Here is a 22,196-nt window from a genome sequence, read left to right on the forward strand (position 1 = left end):
TGGGTGTTGGATACCCTAAAAGCCCTGACCTGAGCTCTCTGCAGTGTAAGCATATCACAAAATTGCACTTGTACTCCATAAACTTATACAAATTTTAAAAAAGGGCACCAGGCGCGGTGTCCCATGCCTGTAGTCCCAGTACTTCAGGAGGCAGAGGCAGGTGGATCACTTGAGGTCAGGAGTTTGAGACCACCTCGGCCAACATGGTGAAACCCCAGCTCTATTAAATATACAAAAATTAGCCAGGCATGGTGGCATGTGCCTGTAATCCCAGTTACTCAGGAGGCTAAGGCAGAAGAATCGCTTGAACCTGGGAGGTGGAGGTTGCAGTGAAACAAGATCATGCCATTGCACTCCAGCCTGGGCAACAGAGCAAGAATGCATCTAAAAATAAAATAAAATAAAATAAATAAATAAATAAAATAAAATAAAATAAAATTCTATTTGCCTTATCACAAACATTACATTTGTCAGTGAAAAAAGGAAGTATTCTTAGACTCCCTATATTTCAATTGTTTCACATTTTTAATAGTTACAAAAACATTTTACTTTTTTTTTTTCTTTTTTTTTGAGATAGAGTCTCACTTTGTCACCCAGGTTGGAGTGCAGTGGCATCATCTCTTCTCACTGCAACCTCCACCTCCCGAGTTCAAGTCAGGTTCAAGTGATTCTCCTGCCTCAGACTCCTGAGTAGCTGGAACTACAGAGGAGTGCCACCACGCCTGGCTAATTTTTTGGTATTTTTTGTAGAGACAGCGTTTTGCCATGTTGCCCAGGCTGGTCTCAAACTCCAGAGTTCAGGTGATCCACCTGCCTCAACCTCCCAAAGTGCTAGAATTACAGGCATAAGCCTCAGCACCCAGCCATTTTTTATCAGTGATGACTATTAAGAATTTCAAGAGATCATTTTGTAAAAGTCTTTGTCAAGAACTATATGTAGCCATTTCAAGTATAAAAATTGGTATAAAAATTTATGAAATCACTCATATTTCTCATTAAAATGTTTCAAGGGATTTTCTTTGAATGTCATATAAATTTTGTATTTAATATTTTCCCTATTTTTTCTCTGGTCAAGTGGCATGTAGTAATTGCTTTATTTTATTTTATTTGAGATAGAGTCTTGCTCTGTTGCCAGACTAGAGTGCACTGGCACAATCACAGTTCACTGCAGCCTTGACCTCCCCAGGCTCAAGTGATCCTCCCACCTCAGCCTCCCGAGTAACTGAGACTACAGGCATGTGCCACCACGCTAGGCTAATGTTTGTAATTTTTTTGTACAGACAGAGTTTTGCCATGTTGCCCAGTCTGGTCTCAAACTCCTGGATTCAAACAATCCACCTGCCTTGGCTTCCCAAAGTGCTAGGATTACAGGCGTGAGCCACCATGCCTGGTCATTAATGCTCTAACGTTAAATCTCCTTCTAAATATTCATCTTTATGCTCTTCAGTGGGCTTCCACTTAGTTTCTCTACAACACACACCAATCTCCTTCCTCACCTCATGGCTATGTTTCTTTTAAACAGGATGTGAATTCGATTTCCTAACTGAATGTCAGGCTCAGGTCCTATCCTACAAGGTTTCAATGAGATCGTGTTTTACTGCCTGGTGTTATAATCCCCAGTTTGCCTTGTTTGTTACGTACGCCCTGTGTGTTTGTATATAGACATCTAAAACCTCAGTATTGTTTCTGGCCTCCTTCCAGCTGTTTTCTGATGTGAATCAGAAGGCCCCTCCCGCTTCCCTATTCTCCATTCTGCATTGTGCCTATTACTCTTCAGAGTGGCTGGGATCACAGGTTTACCTGCCATTTTCCTCCCTTTCTCTTACTCTTTTCAAGCTCCATGTAGAAATTAGTATTTATACACTAAACTCCTGGGTTAATCATTATTTCCCAATTTTGTGAGATGCTCTCCATCCCAAACCAAAAGACCATCATTTCAATAGCATAGCTACTCAGAATCAGGATCCACAAATCCAAATTCAGTAACAAAACATCTTGATGGCCTGCCAATCACGTCTCAGACCTTCCCTCTTCCAGACTTACAAACGTCAGTAGTGAGATGCAAAGAAAATAACCAACTGGGATCCCAGGTCCTAAACTTCATAGACTCTTAGAAATGCCTCCTTTCTTTTCTGAAGAAGCCTTTCATCCCCACAGGAGGAAGGGTGATCATTTTTCAAAGTCCTAGGTATTATCTTCAAGCAGGCCATCCTTCTGAACACTCATCTCAGTCAATCCATTGTTCGATCAATTCTTCCTCCCCCAACGTTTCTTGGATCCATCCCATCTCTATCTCTGCTGCGTTGCCTTCATTGAAGCTCTTATTATGTTCTGCTTGAAACATTAAGATGACCTTTTGTACAGGTCTCTGTCTCAGCTTAGTCTCCATACTGCCACCAGAGTTATTGCCTGATGCTTCTCAAAAACCGTAAGTAGCTGGCTGGGTGCCATGGCTCACTCCTATAATCCCAGCACTTTGGGAGGCTGAGGCAGGTGGATCACCTGAGGTCAGGAGTTTGAAACCAGTCCTCTCTCTGGGTTTCAAGTCCCTCGAACCTCTATATGGGAAACCAGACCTCAAGTGATCTGCCGGCCTCAGCCTCCCAAAGTGCTGGGATTACAGGCATGAGCCGTCATGCCCGGCCCATAATCTTTTTCCAATCTTCCCCTAGCACTTGACTTGGAGTGCGGTACATGATAAGTGCATAAACTGTTAAATTTTCAAAAATGTTTGACCTACTTGACCGTATATTGGTTGTTTAAAATCAGCCACAGAAGAAGTATTTACAATTTACATGATGGAAATTGACAAACACTACAACAGGGACTTTGGGAACCATGGGAAAAGAGCACTTTCTGAAAAGTTTACTAACACTTGGTTGGACACGCCAATAATCCCAGAACTTGAGAGGCCAAGTTAGGAGGATAACTTGAGACCAAGAGTTGGAGACCAGCCTAGGCAATATAGTGAGACCCCATCTCGACAAAAAAAGGGTTTTTTTCAATCAGCTTGGCATAATGATGCACACCTGTGGCCCCAGCTATTCTGGAGATTGAGGTTATAAGGATCACTTGGGCCTGGGAGGTCAAGGCTGCAGTGGTAGACGATGACGCCACTGCATTCCAGGCTAGGTGACAGAGCAAGACCCTGTCTAAAAAAAAAAAAAAAAATTTACCAGCACACCACTGATTATATAAGTAATGCATGAATATAATCAAAGTCAACTGTTCTCTTCAGTATCCCTCACACCCAATCCCAATCTCTTCTCCAGAATTGAACACTTTGTGATATTCCAGACTCCTTTTTACACACTTTATGTATTATATCATTTCACAAATGTAAAGCCTGCTAATTCATTGCTTCTGATCCATGAAGCCTTCTCAGGCTGCTCCTGCTGTCACTCTTGTGACTTTCCTCTGACCTTCAGCATCAACTAAGTCATTGCTAACTCTTGTGTACCTTGTGTTTGTTAAGATTTTAAGTTGTTTGGAGAAAGATAACATTCATATTTTTGTGTGTTTGTTTCCTTTGAGATGCAGTCTCCCTCTGTCGCCCAGGGTGGAGTACAGTGGTGTGATCTCGGCTCACTGCAACCTCCACCTCCCGGGTTCAAGCGATTCTCCTGCTTCAGCCTCCCGAGTAGCTGGGACTACAGGCATGCACCACCACACCTGGCTAATTTTTGTATTTTTAGTAGAGACAGGGTTTCTCCATGTTGGCCAGGCTGGTCTTGAACTCCTGACCTCAAGCAATCTGCCTGCCACAGCCTCCCAATGTGTTGGGATTACAGGCGTAAGCCACCGCCACACCAACACTCATGTTTAAATGCCTCTATGTCACGCAGAACAGACCTTCAAAAATGTCAATGATTTAATTCTATGTAAACTTTTGCTTGTTTGTTTGGTTGGTTGGTTTTTGGTTTTGTTTTGTTTTATTTTGCATTCTTGAGACAGTTTCGCTCTGTCGCCCAGGCTGGAGTACACTGGTGAGACCTCGGCTCACTGCAATCTACGTCTTCTGGGTTCAAGTGACTCTCCTGTCTCAACCTCCCAAGTAGCTGAGATTACAGGCTTGCACCACCACGCCTGGCTAAGTTTTGTATTTTTAGTAGATACTGGATTTCACCATGTTGGCCAGGCTGGTCTTGAACCCCTGGCCTCAAGTGATCCACCCGTCTCGGTCTCCCAAAGTACTGGGATTACAGGCATGAGCCACTGTGCCCAGTCAAAAGTGTCAATAATTTAATTCTTTGGTCCAAAATCTGCTAGCAATCATCCATTGCCATCTGAATATACCATTAGACATGGAAGTAGACAAAAAATCATAAGTACATTTTGGTTTTTTTCCTTTATTTTTTACATAAAGGGCAACTTCAATTTTCTCAAGGTACTGCAGTGCCACAGTTAGGAATAAAAGACGAGGGAACAAGAGCTGTATTTTGCTGTGTGAGCATGTCTTTAGGGAAGTAAAGCCTCCATCTCTTCCTATTTCACTCTGCTGCCCTGAAGCCACAGGGAATGAGAGAGAAACTTCATGAGAAGTTTTGGGCTCTCACAAAGCATTCTAATGCTAAGAGAGCACTCTGACACCCTTCCCTGCAGGCATGGAGCATGCCATCTGACCAGTGAAACCACTGCCTTGCCCAGCAAGACACCGACGCAGCCTTGAGACCCCAAGTTTGGTTGACAGACCCACATGTCAAATGTGGGAAAAGGGATCCTATCTCACAATTCACCCAGTGTAGGTGAATTTCTTTATGACCCCAGAAGCAAAAAGAGAGGGGGTTCTGCCAGCAATCTCTGTCCTCTCTGCCACAGCCCCTCCTGAAGTGAGACCACCACAGTATCTTATCTGAAGAACTCCAAGGAAAAGGCAATAGTCTATTTACACAAATTAAGCCAGCTAAACCAGCTCTTTCTACAGTAAGATGATAAAATTTAGATATCTGAGGAGAGGTCATAGAGGTCACAGCTTTCAGTTCTTATGAGTTGTTTTCTTAAGGGTTAAATGAAAAAGTTAAAGCAAATATAGTTATGCATGCGAGGGCTTAGCCTTCTTGACCGCAGTATGAGAATACCTCAGCAATGAGAAGTTACGGCCAAGGCCAGCTTGTACCATCAATCTCTTCAGAGCCATTTGGAAAAACTGAGAGATGCTGCTCTTCTTGGAAGGCAAATGAGTTCTGCATCCTTTCATAGGTCTTCCTTCCTTTTTTTTTTTCGGCCAGGCTGGAGTGCAGTGGCGCGATCTCGGCTCGCTGCAACCTCCACCTCCCATGTTCAAGTGATTCTCCTGCCTCAGCCTCCTAAGTAGCTAGGATTACAGTTGCCCACCACCACGCCTGGCTAATTTTTATATTTTTAGTAGAGATGGAGTTTCGCCATGTTGGCCAGGCTGGTCTTGAACTCCTGATCTCAGGTGATCCCCTCCCCTTGGCCTCCCAAAGTGCTGGGATTACAGGTGTGAGTCACCACACCCAGCCAAGGTCTTCCTTAATGTCATCCTTCCTTCTTTTCAAATAAGTAAAGAGGGTTCATTCCTTTTCACTCGAAATGGAGTTGCTGGCCAGGCTCGGTGGCTCAAGCCTATAATCTCAGAACTTTGGGAGGCCAAGGCAGGAATCTGCCTTGAGGCCAGGAATTCCAGACCAGCCTAGCCAATATGGTGAAACCCCTGTTTCTACTAAAAATACAAAAATTAGCCAGGCGTGGTGGCAGTTTCCTGTAATCCCAGCTACTTGGGAGGCTGAGGCACGAGAATCCCTTGAACCCAGGAGGCAGAGGTTGTAGTGAGCCAAGATCACGCCACTGCACTCCAGCCTGGGTGACAGAGCAAGACTCTGTCAAAAACAAAAACAAAAACAAACAAACAAAAAATCTGAGTTGTAACAATTCAGGATAATTATATAAAGGCTCACTTCTGATGGATTCCAGGAAGTGAGAAGCAAGTTATTGCCGAAGGACAGAGGCCCCAAGATCTCACTAAGGCCAACAGGTGCGTTTCAGGAACCACCCCTGACATGTCCATGCGGACTGACCCCAATACTTCTGAGTCACCTTACATAATTCAACAGCCCTTAATCTTCAAGCAAGATCCCAACAGCCAGCAGATCTGGCAAACATTTTATTTTTCTTTCCTGAAGAAGCATAGGAGAAGATTTTTGGCCTAAGCTTTTAGAGTGGTCAGCTTCACTGTCATCTAGAGCCAGCATTGTGAACTTGCTGTCCCTACTCATAGCCATGATGCTTCTACTGAACCCCATGCCCCTGAGGCCTCCTAGGACCAGCACTGGAACTTTCTGAATTGAGTTGCCATTTTCCAAATCTATCAGGGCTTGCCAAATTCCTATGCTTTCACCCACGCTGCTCCTGAGCCCACAGTCTGCCTCTCTGGAACACTACCATCACTGGAGACATTCTCTGATGTCCAATCAGAAAGTGACTCCTCTCCATCTATTCCTACAGTTCCTTATGCCTGCAGTAACAAAATATTATCAGGCCATATTATAGGTTTTTGTTTTATAGTATCCTTTTTCTGATAAGCCTGAGCAAGTTTGTGCTCAGGAAACAAGACTCACTTCCTTTTGTGCACCCCAAAGGCTGTCACAGCACCTAGCACGTAGTGGGTGCTCAAATGTCATTTGAAAGAACTGATGAGTTTTAGGTGAAGGATATCATGGTGTCCAGCATGCTATTCTCTCAACTTTTATGTAGGCTTGGCATTTCTCAAAGGTGAGTGTTGTATGAAAGGAGAGACTGGTTAGCACTCCCCTTGACAGGGATGGAAGAGTGCCTTGGGCCTGACAACAAACATGCAGTTAAGGCATTGCCACCTATTTTGTGGCATCTAAAGCATCGTTTTTAGGCTGGATGCTGTGGCCTACGCCTGTAATCCTAGCACTTTGGGAGACCAAGATGGGAGGATTGCTTGAGGCCAGGAGGGCAAGACCAACCTGGCCACATGGTAAGATCCCATCATTCTCTCTCTCTCTCTTTTTTTTTTTTTTTTTTTTTTAGCTTTTAGAAAAGAAAAAAGATGTAGAAAAAAGGTGAGAGGCCAGTAGCAAAGATTTGGAACCAACCCAAATGTCCATCAATGATAGACTGGATTAAGAAAATGTGGCACATGTACACCATGGAATACTATGCAGCCATAAAAAAGGATGAGTTCATGTCCTTTGTAGGGACATGGATGAAGCTGGAAACCATCATTCTCAGCAAACTATTGCAAGAACAGAAAACCAAACACCACATGTTCTCACTCATAGGTGGGAATTGAACAATGAGATCACTTGGACACAGGGTGGGGAACATCACACACTGGGGCCTGTCATGGGGTGGGGGGAGCGGGGAGGGATAGCATTAGGAGATATACCTAATGTAAATGACGAGTTAATGGGTGCAGCACACCAACATGGCACATGTATACATATGTAACAAACTTGCACGTTGTGCACAGGTCCCTAGAACTTAAAGTATAATTTAAAAAAAGAAAAAAGAAAAAAGGTGAGAGTCTGAGCATGGTGGCTGACATCTGTATGTCTAGTACTTTGAGAGGCCAAAGTGGGAGCATCACTTGAAGCCAGGAGTTCACATCAGTCTGGGCAACAGAGGGAGACCCTGTCTCAGAAGGAAGGGAAGGGAAGGGGAGGGGAAGGGAGGGGAGGGGAGGGGAGGGGAGGGGAGGGGAGGGGAGGGGAGGGGAGGGGAAGGGAGAGGAGGGGAGGGAAGGGAAGAAGGGAAGGGAGAAAGAAAAGAAAGAGAGAGAGAGAAAGAAAGGGAGGGAGGGAGAGAAAGAAGGAAGGAAGGAGAAAGAGAAAAAAGGAAGGAAGGAGAAGGTAAGGGAAGGGGAGAAAGAAAGGAAGAAAAAGAGAAAGAGAAAGAAAGAAAAGGAAGGAAAGAAGGAAGGGAGGGAAAGAAGGAAGGAAGGAAAGAAGGAAGGAAGGAAGGAAAGAAGGAAGGAAGGAGGGAAGGAAGGAAGGAAAGGAAGAGAGGGAGGGAGGGAGGGAAGGAGGGAGGGAGGGAGGTAGAAAAAAGTGACAAAAAAAGATGATTTGAAGATAGGTCCCTAGAGTTCCATGTCACAGTACTTAGTATGTTCAATCTGATGAGCTCAGTCCTTCCCCAAGGGCAGCAGTCCTACCAGGAATGGAAAGGCCCATGGAAAGGGGTTCTGTCTGCATGTGAGTGTGGACTGGAAGGGGTAGGGCAGGATTACTGGAACACCATATCCCAGCTTCTGGGAGGAGGAAAGGGGTTGTTCCCGAGCCTTGGGTCTGCTCTCTGCACCCATGGCTGCCAGCCCATCTGCCCAAGGAAGCCTTGAATTAGTACGTTGGAGAGCAAAAATCTGAGATCTAGAACTCTTCCCACTCAATACCTCAATACACAGCTAGCAGGTGTACAAATCCTGCCCCTTGGAAGTGGCCACGGGTGATACCACAGCAAGGCACCTGGCTCCGTAAGTGGGTCTCTGTAGGTCTCTAAGCATTGTTTTCTCAGGTTCAGACTCTTCTGCCACCAGGCCATGCCTACTAATCTGAGTAAGTCAAGACCTCTCTCCCCTAAATCGTCACCGCTCTTTTGTCTGTGTCAGCAGCCACAGAGGAACCCTCGGGGAATCCTAACACCCTGAGAATTTTTACTTAATAAAACGATTAGCTATCATCTACTGGGTTCCAATAGCCTAATATCCTGCTAAGCACTAATGTTAATAATAGCATTAGATATTTGTTGAGTGCTGTATGCGGTTAGTGCTATCTAAATTTCCTCATGGAATCCTAATATTGATCGTTCCTAAGCAGTGTTATCTCCATTCTACACATAACAAAACTGAGACGCAGAGACGCCAAAAGCGGTAGAACCAGAATTTGAAGCTACGTCTGTGTCTCCAAAAACTGTGCCCTTTAGACATTATGCTTGAGTTCTTTGGCAATTTAATTTGAAATGGATGAGTAGTTTAAGTTCAAAACAGTGTTGAAAAGTGTGCAAAATTTAACCTCCTGAAAAGGGTGAGGTTTCTGTTCTCTTGAAGAGGCCCACATTTTATTCCTTTTCTTGCAGCATTAATACTATCCTAAAGGGGTTAGGCCAGTGATGCTGCCCCCCAAACCTCCAGGACCATGCAATGCTGCCAATAAAGGTAATCCCAGCATGTTTTCCCCCAAAGCTCTGGGCATTAAGAATGGCTGGGAGGGGTCAACAATGGGTTTGAGAAAAAGTAACTCAAAGTTCAGCACCATAAGATAGGGCAGGGAAAAAATAAAATGAAAGATGGCCAGGCAAGGTGGCTTATGCCTATAATCCCAGCACTTTGGGAGGCTGAGGCGGGCGGATCGCTTGAGCCCAGGAGTTCAAGACCAGCCTGGGCATCATGGCAAAACTTGGCCTCTATGAAAAAAAAAAAAAATTAGCTCAGCATGGTGGCGTGCATCTGTAGTCCCAGCTGCCCCAGAGGATTGCTTGAGCCTGGAAGGCAGAGGTTGCAGTGAGCCATGATTGTGCCACTGCACTCCACAGAGGGAGACCCTGTCTCAAGAAAAAATTAAAAAAAATAGATAACTTGGCCGGGCGCGGTGGCTCAAGCCTGTAATCCCAGCACTTTGGGAGGCCAAGACGGGCGGATCACGAGGTCAGGAGTTCGAGACCATCCTGGCTAACACGGTGAAACCCCGTCTCTACTAAAAAATACAAAAAACTAGCCAGGCGAGGTGGCGGGCGCCTGTAGTCCCGGCTACTCGGGAGGCTGAGGCAGGAGAATGGCGTAAAAACCCGGGAGGCAGAGCTTGCAGTGAGCTGAGATCCGGCCACTGCACTCGAGCCTGGGCGAAACAGCGAGACTCCGTCTCAAAAAAAAAAAAAAGATAACTCAAGGTTTCCTTCTCAGCTCTGACATTTGCCCTATGACGTCAACTAAATCACAGTTAAATTGATTGTCCTATTCCTTAGCCCCCAATTTAGCAAATGGCCTTAGCTATACTTGTGTTATATGTTGTGCTAGTCATTTGGAGGATTAAAAATCAGTAATTAATATAAAAATATTTTAAAACTAAAAATAATCGTATAGATCTTGAAATATGTATATAGACATTGTTATATAAGCCACAGGTTATATTAATCCCAAACCAACATTTACATTTATATGTGCACAGCAAGTCACCCAAATAGACATGTTAACAGGGATTTTGTGTGGTTCTGGAAATGTTGGCGTTTGTTTCTCTTACTTTTCTTTTTTCTTTTTTTTTTGTGATGGTGATGGAGTCTCACTCTGTCTCCAGGTTGGAGTACAGTGGTACAATCTCAGCTCACTGCAGCCTCTACCTTCCAGGCTCAAGCAATCCTCCGGTGAAGCTGGGACTACAGATGCATGCCACCATGTGGGGCTAATTTTATATATATATATAAAATTTTTTGTAGAGATGAGGTTTTGCCATGTTGACGAGGCTGGTCTCCAACTCCTGACCACAAGTGATCCTCCCACTTTGGCTTCCCAAAGTGCTGGGATTACAGGCGTGAGCCCACCACACCAGGACTTTTTCTCTCACTCTTGCTTACCCAAATAACTTCTTTCAATTTATTTATATTAATTCTAAAGTAAATGGGCCAGGCACCGTGGTTGACACCTATAATCTCAGCACTTTGGAAGGCTGAGGCAGGCAGGTCGCTTGAGGCCAGGAGTTCCAGACCAGCCTGGACAACATGGCAAAATCCTGTCTTTACTAAAAATACAAAACATTAGCCGGGCGTGGTGGCATGCACCTGTAATCCCAGCTACTCGGGAGGCTGAGGCCGGAGAACCGCTTGAACCCGGGAGGCAGAGGTTGCCATGAGCTGAGATCACGCCATTGCACTCCAGCCTTGACAACAAAAGCAAAATTCCGTCTCAAAAAAAAAAGATTAGCATTCATCTCAAAAGGACATAGCCAATTTAAATAAGTCCCTACTTGTCAACAACATGCCCATTTTGTGGAGCACAGTGGCTCACGCCTTTAATCCTAGCTCTTTGGGCGGCCGACACAGGTGGATTGCTTGAGCACTCAGATTGCTTGAGCTCCAGAGTTTGAGACCACCCTGGGCAATAATGGTGAAACCCTGTCTCTACTAAAATACAAAAAGTTAGCCGAGTGTAGTGGCAGGCACCTGCAGACCCAGCTACTCAGGAGGCTGAAGCAGAAGAATCACTTGAACCCTGGAGGCAGAGGTTGCAGTGAGCTGTGATGACGCCACTGCACTCCAGCCTGGGTGACAGAGCAAAAATCTGCCCCCCTCCCCCGCAAAAAAAGTACCCATTTCCACATTAAAAAGGATAATAACTACGTTGGATTGAAGCACATCAAATATGTTTAAGTCTTTGAAATCATAATGATACTCAAAACCAAATAAAACTAGTTCACCTGTGGAAATACAAAGGAACCATTATTTTGAAAACTGGTAGAGAAAGCATTTAATCTGCCCTTCCTATATAAACACTATCTCAGGGTAATTGCAGAGTTGAGGAAGAAGATTTTCTTAATTGAGGTATTCCAACTCACAAAGGAAGAAAAAGTGATAAAATTCATCACCATTTTGCAAGCCCTAATGAATTTGTTATCTAGGCAATGACCCTCAATGGCTACAAACTTAAAAACACAGACGGCTAGACGTTATACTCCTCCTGAAGGAAGTATATGTGTATATAAGAAATACTGATTTTTACAAAATCTGAATTTTATCAAGCCTAAAGATCTATCAACTTACAGGAAAAACATTTCATAGGTGAACATATACATCAGATATCAGACTACAGGGACTCTGCACGGCTAACAACCACTTTCTTCAGCATCATTCATAACAATAAATGTAGACATATTAAATCTAAATTAAAAAACAAACAAAACAAAAAACAGAAAAAATCAAGGAAAAAAGCCCCTCACATTTATAAGAAAATTGGGAAAAGGTGATTGCTGACTAGGTATTTAATGAAATCAAATATATCTTTTTTAGGTGTGATCAGTTCTTTTTTTGTTTTTCTTTTTTGTTTGTTTTTTTGTTCTTTTTTTTTTTGAGACGGAGTCTCACTCTGTCACCCAGGCTGGAGTGCAACCACACGATCTCGTCTCACTGCAAACTCTGACTGCCGGGTTCACGCCATTCTCCTGCCTCAGCCTCCCTAGTAGCTGGGACTACAGGCGCCCGCCACCACGCCCAGCTAGTTGTTTTGTATTTTTATGGGGTTTCACTGTGTTAGCCAGGATGGTCTCGATCTCCTGGTCTCCTGACCACCCGCCTTGGCCTCCCAAAGTGCTGGGATTATGGGTGTGAGCCACCGCACCCGGCCCAGAGTTTATTTTTTAAAAAGAGTTCTTATCTTTCAGGATGCATACTGAAATATTTACAAATAATTTTTATTTCTAAGATACAACTGGAAACAAGAAGATTTTTTTTGTTTGTTTTAACTTAAAGACAGGGTCTTATTATGTTGCCCAGACTGGACTTGAACTCCTGGGCATAAGCAATCCACTTGCCTCAGCCTCCTGAATAGCTGGTACTAGTACATGGAACCACTGGCTTAACAGAGGCATTTTTAAAGCTGGTCAACATTATTTAGGTAATAAACATTCTTATATGGCTTATAAATCCATTGTGCAGACAAATGCAAACAAGATATTTTCAGCACATGCAGTATTTTTGAAGTGTTAGTCTCACATTTTTCACAAATTATCAGAGAAACAGACAAAATAGTGAAGTTTCAGGAAGTAAGCACAGTCACACGTTACTGGTAGGTGCATATATCAGAGCAGCCCCTTAGGAGAGCAATTTGATAATACATATTAAGAGTTAAAAACTTCTATACTCTCTAACCCAGTAATTCCACATCTGGAAATAATTTGAACTATAAAAAAATTATGCACCAAGATATTCATTGCAGCATTTTAGATAATATCCCTAAATTTAAAATAACTCAGTCTTGCAGTAGGAGAGGGTTTACAAATCTTGAATCTACATTACACATCAGAAATTGTATTTATGATGATTTTTAGTAATGTAAAAATGTTTTTTATGTTAACTAAAAGAAGGTGATGCAATATTTGTAAAAGGTTTACAACTATGTATTTTTTACTTATAATATTTAATTTTAATTTTGTTTCACACTTAAAGTCACATATAAAAGAATTGATAATTTAGAAATGTTGCTTTTATCCCCACTCATTTTAAGAAAAAAATTTAAGCTCCTCACAAGCATCATGAAAACTATATCTTCTCTGTCAAATTACATTTTTTAGAGTAGACTTTTCTTGACATTTATACACACAGAAGAGTATAAAGTCATGGGTTTATTGTTCAATAAGTGAACACAGCCATGTAAGCACTACCCAAAATGGAAATCAAACAATTGTCAACACTCTAAATTCCCCTTAAGTCCCCTTTCCCCTTTCCATCACTACCCACAAAAAGTAACCATTATCCTAACTTTCATCACCATTAAGTTTTGCCTAATTTTGAAGCATATAAAGGAACCATGCCATATGTACCTATTTGTGTGTGTCCATCTTTTGCTTAATATTATATTTGTGAGATTCATATACATTGCTGTTTTCAACAGTAGTTCCTTCTTCTTGCTGTATACTATTTCATTGTATAAATATAGAATATTTATATGTTCTGTTGAATTTTTTTTGTTTTTTTTTTTTTTTTTGAGACAGAGTCTCGCTCTGTCATCCAGGCTGGAGTGCAATGGTGCAATCTCAGCTCACTGCAGCCTCTGCTTCCCAGATTCAAGCAATTCTCCTGTCTCAGCCTCCCAAGTAGCTGGGATTACAGGTGCATGCAGCCACACCCGGCTAATTTTTTGTATTTTTAGTAGAGACGGAGTTTCACCATGTTCCCCTGGCTGCTCTCAAACTCCTGAGCTCAGGCAATTTACCTGCCTTGGCCTGTCAAAGTGCTAGGATTACAGGCATAAGCCACTGTGCCCAGCCTGTTGATGAACTTTTTATTGTTTCTAGTTTTTGGCTATCACAAAATGGTGCTTTAATGAATATTTTCCTATGTGCCTTTTCTTACACAGATACACACATTTCTGTTGGGTATATGCCTAGGAGAGGAATTGCTGAATGTAAGGTGTGCGTGTGTTCATTTTTAGTAAATCCCGACTAAAAGTTTTCTGAGGAGCTGTGCCAATTTACACTTTCATGAGATGTATGAGATGTATAGGAGAGTTCCAGTTGCTCCACCACTTGGTGTTGTCAATCACTATAATTTTGTCATTCTGGTAGGAGTTCTTGTTAGGTATGCTACTGTGGTTTTGTTGTTGTTGTTGTTGTTTTATACATACAGAGTCTCGCTCTGTCACCCAGGCTGGAGTGCAGTGGCAAGATCTTGGCTCACTGCAACCTCCACCTCCTGCGTTCAAGCGATTCTCCTGCCTCAGCCTCCCGAATAGCTGGGATTATAGGTGCATGCCACCACACCAGGCTAATTGTTTATATTTTTGATAGAGGCAGGGTTTCTCCATGTTGGCCCAGGAGTTCAAGTTCAGCCTGGGTAACATAGGGAGACCCCATTTCTTTTTTTTTTTTTTTTTTTTTTTTTGAGACGGAGTCTCGCTCTGTCGCCCAGGCGGGAGTGCAGTGGCCGGATCTCAGCTCACTGCAAGCTCCGCCTCCCGGGTTTACACCATTCTCCTGCCTCAGCCTCCCGAGTAGCTGGGACTACAGGCGCCCGCCACCTCGCCCGGCTAGTTTTTTGTATTTTTAGTAGAGACGGGGTTTCACCGTGTTAGCCAGGATGGTCTCGATCTCCTGACCTCGTGATCCGCCCGTCTCGGCCTCCCAAAGTGCTGGGATTACAGGCTTGAGCCACCACGCCCGGCGACCCCATTTCTTAAAAATTTTTTTTCGAAAGATAAAAATAACAAATAAAGAGAAAAGTGTGTAAAAGACATGAATGGGCACATCACTCAAAAAATATTCAAATGCGGGGTGCAGTGGCTCACACCTGTAATCCCAGCACTTTGGGAGGCCAAGGGGGAGTAGATTACTTGAGGTCAGGAGTTTGAGACCAGCCTGGCCAACATGGTGAAACACTGTCTCTACAAAGTTACAAAAATTAGCCGGGCGTGGTGTGGTGCACATCCATAATCCCAGCTGCTTGGGAGGTTGAGGCAGGAGAATGGCTTGAGCCTGGAAGGTGGAGTTTGTAGTGAGCTGAGATCATGCCACTGCACTCCAGCCTGGTGACAAAGTGAGACTGCATCTCAAAAAACAAACAAACAAACTATATATATATATATGTGTATATATATATACACACACACACACACACAAATGGCCAATAAACACATGAAAGTTTTCAACCTCATTAATCATAAGGAAAATGAAAATTAAAACCACAGTAGTGGCTGGACATGGTGGCTCATGCCTGCAATCCTAGCACTTTGGGAGACTGAGGCGGGTGCATCACTTGAGATCAAGAGTTCAAGACCAGCCTGGCCAATATGGAGAAATAAATTTAACCAAGAAGACAAAAAATCTCTACAACAAAAACTACAAAACACTGATGAAAGAAATTGAAAAAGACACAAACCAGTGGAAAGACATCTCATGTTCATAGGTCAAAAAAATTAATATTTCTAAAAGGACCTTATACCCCAAACAATCTAGAGATCCAGTGCAATCTCTATCAAAATACCAATGACATTCTTCACAGAAATGAAAAAAAAATCTTAAAATTCACATGGAACCACAAAAGAACCAGAGCCAAAACAACACAAAGCAAAATAATAAAGCAGGCATGGTGGCTCATGCCTGTAATCCCAGCACTTTGGGAGGCTGAGGTGGGAGGATTGCTTGAGCCCAGGAGTTTGAGACCAGCCTGGACAACATAGTGAAACCCCATCTCTACTAAAACTACAAAAATTAGCCAGGTGTGATGTTCACACCTGTAATCTCAGCTACTCTGGAGGCTGAGGCAGGAGAATTGCTTGAGTCTGGGAGGTGGAGTTTGCAGTGAGCCATGATCACAGCCTGCACTCCAACCTTCACAACAGAGAGAGACCCTGTCTCAAAAAATTAAAAAAAAAAAAAAAAAGAACAAAGCTGGAGGCATTACATTATCTGACTTCAAAATATACTACAGAGCTATAGTAATCAAAACAGGGTGGTACTAGTATTAAAGACAGATATATAGACCAATGGAACAGGTAGAGAGCCCGGAAGTAAGTTAATGTACTTATAGCCAACTGATTTTCAACAAAGGCACCAATAACATACTTTGGAAAAAGAATACCTTCTTCAGTAAATGGTGCTGAGAAAACTAGATATTCATATGCAGAAAAATAAAACTAGAGCCACCTATCTTTCATCATATACAAAAATCAACTTTAAATAGATTAAAGCTTAAATGTAAGACCCAAAACCATAAAGCTATCAGAAGAAAACAGGGAAAATGCTTCAAGACGCTGGTCTAGGCAAAGATTTTGTGGCTAAGACTTCAAAAACACAGGCAACAACAACAAAAATAGACAAATAGGGCCGGGCGTGGTGGCTCAAGCCTGTAATTCCAGCACTTTGGGAGGCCAAGACGGGCGGATCACAAGGTCAGGAGATCAAGACCATCCTGGCTAACAAGGTGAAACCCCGTCTCTACTAAAAAATACAAAAAACTAGCCAGGCGAGGTGGCGGGCGCCTGTAGTCCCAGCTGCTTGGGAGGCTGAGGCAGGAGAATGGCGTAAACCCGGGAAGTGGAGCTTGCAGTGAGCTGAGATCCGGCCACTGCACTCGAGCCTGGGCGACAGAGCGAGACTCTGTCTCAAAAAAAAAAAAAAATAGACAAATAGGACTATATCAAACTAAAAGGCTTCTGCACAGTAAAAGAAACAACAGAGCAAAGAGACAATCTGTTGTATGGGAGAAAATATTTGCAAACTATTCATCTGACAAGGGACTAATATCCAAAATATACAAGGAACTCAAACAACTCAACAGCAAAACAAAACAACCATTAAAAAGTGGGCAAAGATCTGAATAGATATTTCTCAAGAAAAGACATACAAATGACCAAAAGATACGTGAAAAAATATTCAGCATCATTAATCAACAGAGAAATGCAAATCAGAACCGTAGATTTTCACCTCGCCCTAGTTAGAATGGCTATCATCAAAAAGACAAATAAATGCTGGCAAGGATGTAGAGAAAATGGAACTCATACACTGTTGGTGGGAATGTAAATTAGTACAGCCATTATGGAAAACAGTATGGAGGTTTCTCAAAAAAACTAAAATTAGAATACCATATGATTCAGTAATTACTACTAGGTATTTATCCAAAGAAAAGCAAATCTATATGTCAAAGGGATACCTGCACCCTCATATTTATTACAACACTATTCACAATAGCCAAGATATGGAATCATTCTAATTATCAACAGATGAATGGATAAAGAAAAACATGATATATATACACAATGCAAAGCTATTCAGTCATTAAAAAATAATAAAATCCCGTCATTTGCAGCAACACGGATGGAACTGAAGATCATTATGTTAGGTAAAATAAGCCCAGGTATAGAAAGACAGATATTGCATGCTCTCACTCATATGTGTGGCTAAAAAAGTTAATCTCATGGAGGTAGAAAATAGAGTGAGAGATACTAAAGGCTAGAAAAGGTGAGGAACAGGGATGAAGACAGATTGGTTAATGGGTACAAACATACAGTTAGATAGAAGGAATAAGTTCTAGTGTTGGAAAGCACAGTAAGGTGATTATGTTAATAGTAATTTATTATATATTTCAAAACAGCTAGAAGAAAAGATTTGAGGCCAGGTGCGGTGGCTCATGCCTGTAATCCCAGCTCTTTGGGAGGCCGAGGCGGGCAGATCACCTGAGGTCAGGAATTCAAGACTAGCCTGGCCAGCATGGTGAAAGCTCATCTCTACTAAAAATACAATTAGCCAGCTGCTCTGGAGGCTGAGCCAGGAGCATCCCTTGAACCCGGGAGGGGGAGGTTATAGTGAGCTGAGACCACACCACTGCACTCCAGCCTGGGCGACACAGTGAGACTCCGTCGCAGAAAGAAAAGAAAATATTTCAAAGATTTGAAATGTTCTCAATACAAAAATAATGATAAATGTTTGAGGTGTAATCCCAGCACTTTTGGAGGCCGAGGCAGGTGGATCATGAGGTCAGGAGATCAAGACCATTGTGGCTAACACGGTGAAACCCCGTCGGTACTAAAAAAATACAAAAAATTAGCCGATCGTGGTGGCAGGGCCCATAGTTCCAGCTCCTCAGGAGGCTGAGGCAGGAGAATGGTGTGAACCCGGGAGGCAGAGCTTGTAGTGAGCCGAGATCGCGCCACTGCACTCCAGCCTGGGCGACACAGCGAGACTCTATCTCAAAAAAATAAAAATAAAAAAGGTTGAGGTGATGGATATCCTAATTGCCCCAATTTGATCACTACTCATTGTATTCATGTATCAAAATAACAGATGGACCCCATAAATATGTACAATTATTATTTATCAGTTTAAAAAAAGAATGTATGTATCTTACCTTTTCATTCTCCATATTACATCTATATTGGGTTTTGATAATCATTATGTGGAATAAAGACAGCATAAAGAACCTCAAAATATCATTTAAAAAAATTTTTTAATTTCATTTATTTATTTTTGTTTTTTAGAGATGGGGGGCACACTATGTTGCCCAGGCTGGCCTGGGTCTCCTAAGCTGGAGCAATGCTCCCACCTCAGCCTCCTAGGTAGCTAGGACACATCACAGTGCTCATTGACATTTTGATTAGTGGAAATATTTATGGCATTTCCTCTTATTTTTATTTATTAATGTTTTCCTACATTTCTGTTTGTTTGTTTGTTTGTTTTGAGATGGAGTCTTGCTCCGTAGCCCAGGCTGGAGTGCAATGGCATGATCTCGGCTGACTGCAACCTCTGCCTCCTGGGTTCAAGTGATTCTCCTGCCTCAGCCTCCCGAGTAGCTGGGATTACAGGCACACACCACCACACGCAGCTAATTTTTTGTATTTTTAGTAGAGATGAGGTTTCACCATGTTGGCCATGCTGGTCTCGAACTCTTGACCTCAGAGGATCCACCTGTCTCGGCCTCCCAAAGTGCTAGGATTACAGGTGTGAGCCACCAAGCCTGGCCATATTTTCCTAAATTTTAATTTCTCACTGTAAAATACTAAAATTACGATTAAAGTAATTATATTAGATCAATGACTAAACCCTTATATAGTAGTGTTGATGAGAAGTTAGAAGGAAAAAAATCCAGGAATCAGATTTGATTTTATCATTTGAAATGAAAGAGTTTCGATGCTTATTATTAGAAAACAAAAATTAAGATAGTGTCCCTAGAATTTCACTAGAAAGTGCTCTGGAGATACTACTATAAACTGGAAGAGAGAAGCTTGAAGGAAAGAAGATGGCGTCTGTCTAGGGAGATTGTGGTGCTCCCAACTTCTTCCATTTTCCCTACAAAAGAGGCACATGTTGGCATCACTTGTGTGACATGACGGTCAGGTGCTTCAGGAAGCCTGGAAGTTACTGTGTCCTTCTTGGGACTAGAAGGAACTAAAGTGAGTGGCAGCTCCAGGACAAGCCAGTGGGTAAGAGCCCTCCTGTGTTAGAACACAGGGTGAACCCATTTGTCATCTTCAGTATTAGAGCTCTCAGTTGGAGCATGGAACTGTGAGTTTAAAATAATTTAATTGGCCAGGGGCGGTGGTTCACGCCTGTAATCCCAGAACGTTGGGAGGCCGAGGCGGGTGGATCACTTGAGGTCAGGAGTTTGAGACCAGCCCGGCCAACATAGTGAAACCCCTCTCTACTAAAAATATAAAAATTAGCCGGGCTTGGTGGCAGGCGCCTGTAGTCCCAGCTACTCGGAAGGCTGAGGCAGGAGAATCGCTTGAACCCGGGAAGCAGAGGTTGCAGTGAGCCAAGATTGTGCCACTGCACTCCAGCCTGGGTGACAGAGCAAGACTCCGTCTCAAATAATAATAATAATAATAATAATAATAATAAAATTTAGTTGCTTGATATCTCACCATGTAGGAAAAAATTTTTTAAAAATTTAAAAACAAAAATTTAGTTACAATGTCTACTTTCACTTTTCTTTCCTGAAATGCATTAGAAAGTCTGATTATTGGCTGGGCGCAGTGGTTTATGCCTGTAATTCCAGCACTTTGGGAGGTCGAGGTGAGTGGATCATGAGATCAGGAGTTCGAGACCAGCCTGACCAACATAGTGAAAGTCCATCTCTACTAAAAATACAAAAATTAGCCGGGTGTGGTGGCGTGCATCTGTAATCCCAGCTACTTACAAGGCTGAGGCAAGAGAATCGCTTGAACCCGGGAGGCAGAAGTTGCAGTGAGCCAAGATCACACCACTGCATTCCAGCCTGGGCGACACAGCGAGACTCTGTCTCAAAAAAAAAAAAGAAAGAAGGAAGTCCGATTATTGAGGAGAAAACTAATGGAAATGGAAACTCTGTGGATGTGTGGTGTGCCACCCTCTTCCCTTAGCGGTGATTTCTAATCATGCTCATCTTGTCCGTTTGTGCTTGGACACAAGGCACAGCTTCCTTCCTGTGCCATTCCCAAAGGGTATTTTTACTTCTTCTTTGGAATAGAGTTGTTTTTTGGGGACACAATGATTTCCCTAGATTGCTTCATAGCTCTAAGAATGTATCCTTGACCTGGAAAATCTCTTTTTTTTTTTTTTAATATGACAATATGACCTAGTGGAGTTTTGCAAACTGTGCTGCTGACTGCTAAGAAATGTAGTAATTCTGTTGTGTTCTGTTCCCCACCTTAAACACTTGAAGAGGCTCATGGATTTCCTTATTTAATATTTTCTTGCCATCTAAATCTACAGTTTCCAGTGTAAAGCAGAGAGCAAGAGATAACTTTGAATGATTCATGAAGATTCTTAAGGCCACCTTTCCTCTGCATCTATGATCACAGTAATACGTTTCTCAAAGTTACCATGTTTAAAAAAGTAAAGTTCAATTTTGTCCCCCAAATGTGTTAACATATCTTTGAAAATATTCTTTTTTTTTTTTTGAAACAGGGTCTCACTTTGTCACCCAGGCTGGAATGCAGTGGTGTATTCATAGCTCACTGCAGCCTTAAACTCCTGACTTTGAGCACTCTTCCCACCTCAGCCTCCTGAATAGCTGGGGAAAGTATTCATTTTTGAACTTGGAAAATGTTTGAGAAAGGTCCAGATTACCCCGCCCTCAGGAAAGGGCCACTGTCTCTCACATCTCCTAGCAAAGCTTCTGGTCCAGCTTCACACGATTCACAGGGTAAATCCCCTACTCAGGAGTGCTGTACAGGGGTTTCAAGAAAACAAACACCTGTGCCTGCACCCGGGTTTTGTCTTCACTTCCCCGTGCCAGCCTAGGAGGTGCTGGCCAGGCTCGCCTCTCCTGTTCCCAGAACGAGGAGCAGCTCCCCCCTCCTTTCCTCTCTTCTCCCTCCGCCTGACCAAACCCTTCCTTCCTACCAAAGCCCAGACTTTGGAAGCTGGAAAGTCACATGACCGTAGATCACAGTGCCTGCAACCCTTCTATATTCCTTCTGAAGTCCACTCTGAAGTTTGTTTTGTTTTTGTTTTGCTTGTTTTTTTCTTTTCTTTTTATAATACCTCTGTAAATGGTTGGAGATCAAACCTTGTCAATAATAGGCTCAGCCAGCCCTAGAGGACAGAGTATGAAACTCACTTTGTTACTTAAATTAAGATTTTCCTAAATGTTGTACACATGTATACTGGCAGCAATTATGCTGAAGTTTGTCTCTAAGGTTTTACTTTATCACATTACCATCAAAACATCTATCAAACTACAGTTACTTAGAGGGATGACAACAGATATATTTTGGAGTGAAAAAAAAAAAAAACCCCACGCAACACAGGAATCCCAAGGACATCAGAAAGAGCATTCCCCATATATTATCTCTGGGCTATGCCTTCCCATGCAGCGAAAGTGTCACTCAAATTAGGCTGTTCAGAAAACTAGAAGCGTAGGAGTTTAAATTTCCTTGTCTTCTTTTATGGACCAACTGTAAAACAAACAGCCTGTAGTATCAACAATAAAAAAGTAATTGCTTGAGCTTCTCATTCTCTCAAGACCTAAGTGTTGGCCTGGCATGGTGGCTCGTGCCTGCAATCCCAGCACTTTGAGAGGCCAAGGCGGGA

The 22,196-nt window shown here is 42.7% G+C and overlaps 1 protein-coding gene and 1 non-coding gene across 2 annotated transcripts in view; both read left to right on the top strand.

Annotated features, from left to right (window-relative positions):
- The window catches only part of LOC144336392 (uncharacterized), a 54,923-nt gene that overhangs the window by 28,389 nt on the left and 4,338 nt on the right, over positions 1 to 22,196 (top strand). The window lies entirely within an intron of this gene.
- On the top strand, positions 6,737 to 6,863 carry LOC114673896 (U6atac minor spliceosomal RNA). The gene has a single exon (XR_003724747.2). It is a non-coding gene; the product is annotated as a U6atac minor spliceosomal RNA (small nuclear RNA).

This window comes from Macaca mulatta, chromosome 18 (assembly GCF_049350105.2).
Source record: "Macaca mulatta isolate MMU2019108-1 chromosome 18, T2T-MMU8v2.0, whole genome shotgun sequence".
In the NCBI taxonomy this organism is placed as follows: domain Eukaryota; kingdom Metazoa; phylum Chordata; class Mammalia; order Primates; family Cercopithecidae; genus Macaca; species Macaca mulatta.